Genomic DNA, 3,243 nt, shown 5'->3' with positions numbered 1-3,243 from the left:
AAGCTGCAGTCCTGTGCTGTGCTTGCCAGCCACTTTAGCAGCCCTGTAAGCCCCCTGCTCTTCCAGTACAGAAACAGGAATAATCACATGCTCCTCTTGTGTGCTCGTGGCCCTGTTCTCACAGGTTAATAATGTGGAGGCGCGAGTTTGTTGAACAATGCAAAAGTTCCTGCCCTTTCAATATGCATGATATAACATGACGATATCCTATATAGGCATTATTGTAATGTATGGGTTTTATAAAGCAGTTTGAGAGCATCCGAGCGTTCAAAGAGAAGTGAGGATCCACACACCGGAGACCTCTCATTAAAGTTCCTTTTATTTATTTGGGAACGTTTCAAGCCCTTACGGTCCTTCCTCAGACTTCGAGCATCTGAGTGTAGAATGTAGAGTGTAGAATGTAGAACTAGTACCTAGAGTAGAACTGTCACAAAAGCAGCTTAAACACCAGCGGTCCAACCAAAGCTACAGCTTACACAACTGAATGAATCAGACACAAATGACAATTCAGGAGATAGTGATTTGATTTAATCCACTTGAAAGCAGCCTTGGGGCATTTCCACTATGACTTTCTCTCAATTTCAATGTCTCACTTGTTTTTCTCTCTCTCTCTCTCTCTCTCTCTCTCTCTCTCTCTCTCTCTCTCTCTCTCTCCTGTCTCTCTTTCCCTCTGTCATTGACTCCAGTGCAGGTCAGACCTTAATTCTGACAGTTGAACTAGTTTTGTCCATTTATTTGTTTATTGTTTGTCTTTTGTCTCACCCGAGACAAATGTCCATCTGCCTGTCCACAGGAAATGAAACCCAAAAAGCCATTAGCTGACAGAGACAAGCAGCCGGGAGCCGCCGCTAGATAATCACATTTTCCCCTCCTCGCTGCTGTCATTTACTCCCCAAAAATGCATCTTTTGTTTTCATCTTATGCAAATTCCCCCTCGTCTGTCTTGCGGTCTAATTAATCTCACGGCAGAACTAATGTTCCATAGACGATCATTATTTTATTAGATGAGGGGAGAGCGGTGTGCCAATCCTGTTTGGAGGCAGAGAGAAAGACAGAGGAACAGACACAGAGAGAGAGAGAGAGAGAGGGAGAGAGAGAGAAGGAATGGCAGCTGGTAAGGTGATGATGTCATCTGCGACTGGCTGGAAGAGATTGAGAGAGAGAGAGAGAGAGAGAGAGAGAGAGCAGGACTTTACGACTCTACTCTAGAAACAATTAGCACCTGTGCTGTGCTGTCACCACCTTGAGCTCTGTCATATTATGACAGTGGAGAAAATATGGGAGGGTGAGAGATAGGGAGAGTGTGTTTGCTCCAATGCAATTTATTTGTGAGTGTGTGTGTGTGTGTGTGTGTGTGTGTGTGTGTGTGTGTGTGTGTGTGTGTGTGTGTGTGTGTGTAAATGCTAATACGTGGGCATGTGGGATGCACATGCCGGTATGAATGCTTGTGACTGAGTGTGTGTGCACACGTGCATGCGCATATGTGAGTGTGCGCCTGTGTGTATCTGCTGGTATGCGTGTAAGACACCTGTTTGTTCTCCCGGTATGTAGTGTGTGTGTGTGTGTGTACGTGTGTGTGTGTGCCCTTGGTGAGGCAGGATTAACCCCCATGACTGCACTTGGATCCCTGCGAGAGCGCAGGCTGTCACTTCACCGCCACAGCAACCAAGCCTGGCCCCCCGGCAGGGACTAGAGTGCTGTTAGCTGGAACTTTTTAATTAAAGGAGCGTAGAGGAGAAGATAGAGAGGAGGAGAGGGAGAGGAGGAGAGGAGGAGAGGGAGAGAGGAGGAGAGGGAGAGGAGGAGAGGAGGAGAGGAAGAGAGGAGGAGAGGGAGAGAGGAGGAGAAGAAGAGGGAGAGGAGGAGAGGATGGAGAAGAGGGAGATGCGGAAAGGAGGGAGAAGAGGGAGAGGTGGAGAGGAGGGAGAGGAGGAGAGAGGGGAGGTGGGAAGAGGGGGGAAACAATGATGGAGAGAAGAAAAAACAGAAGAAGGATTCAAACTGAAAATGGAAAAAAAATATGAGCTGTTCCCCTCCTGCACACGACAGCACTCCTCTGCTGGCTGGTCTCCATGGCAACAGGTCAGCCATTCTAATCGTGGCTCCCTACCTTTCTGCTCTCACACACATCAACAGCCCAAACATTAGGCACTCAAGCACACACACTAACACACACACAAACCTCTTTCTCTCTTTTTGCGCTCGCTATTTTCTCTCTCTTGCTCTATGCATTCAAATGACAGCATTTATGAAGCGATTGCTCTTTTCAACTGAGATTTTCCCGTGGCTTGCTCAAAACCACATGCTGGGGTTTGTCCCTTTGACTTGCACCCTATTTCCATGTAAATACGCATCCCAGCCACAAGCACGTGCCTTTCATCTTAAGGCAGCTAGCGGGTCCAAACATCCCCCACTTCCTCCTCGGTTCCGTCTGCGGCCCATTACGCTCTCCCCGGGGCTATAGAGGGACATTCAACAGGAGACTCTCTGAGCGCTGTGACTTAAATGAGTCATCCCTCGAGTCATTTTTCGCCTGCAGAGGAGCCTTTTTTTTTTCTCTCTCGAAGAGACAGAAAGGCAGAAATGTGATTATGTCATGCTGAAGAGCTCTTAGACAGACTGATTACATTTAAGGGGTGGCCAGAGCAGTGACCTCTGTCTGCATCTCGCCCGGTCGGGACTGGGAGGGGGGGGGGGCTGGTGCTGAGAGCAGAGAGAGTGGACACGAAGCTCACAGACCACGTGGAGACATGGATGGGGGGGTGGGGTGGAGGGGTGCACCATATTTTACGCCTATGTCGGATCATCCTTGGAGCCACGCAGAAACTCAACAAGCCACACCTCTATAGACCTTTTCAACGAGAAAAACAAAAACAATGCTTGACCGTTCTATTTTGCTCCCAAACCACTTCCTCTGCATTAAGACAACATGTGAAATGTTAAAACTGAAAACCTTGTGGGAACAACTACATGTACGACACTGATAATGGAGCTCTCTTGAAACGGTCTATATACAGACCGGCTAAGGTGCATCTCCATCACTGGGTACTCTGATGTGATGCTCTCACTGTGACTGATCTGACCTATGTGACTGATTGGCCGTGTGGAGACGAGGTCTGGCCTGGCCTGCCCTGCCCTGCACTGCACGGTGGGGGGTTTGCTCTTATTGATTAAGCCTGTATTGATTAAGGCTGTATTGATCGTGGCGTCGATCATGGCGCGGCATCAGCACTGAATTAGCAC

The sequence above is a fragment of the Sardina pilchardus genome, chromosome 3 (assembly GCF_963854185.1).
Source record: "Sardina pilchardus chromosome 3, fSarPil1.1, whole genome shotgun sequence".
In the NCBI taxonomy this organism is placed as follows: Eukaryota; Metazoa; Chordata; class Actinopteri; order Clupeiformes; family Clupeidae; genus Sardina; species Sardina pilchardus.
The sequence above is the reverse complement of the archived record's forward strand: the minus strand, read 5'-3'. Positions refer to the sequence as shown.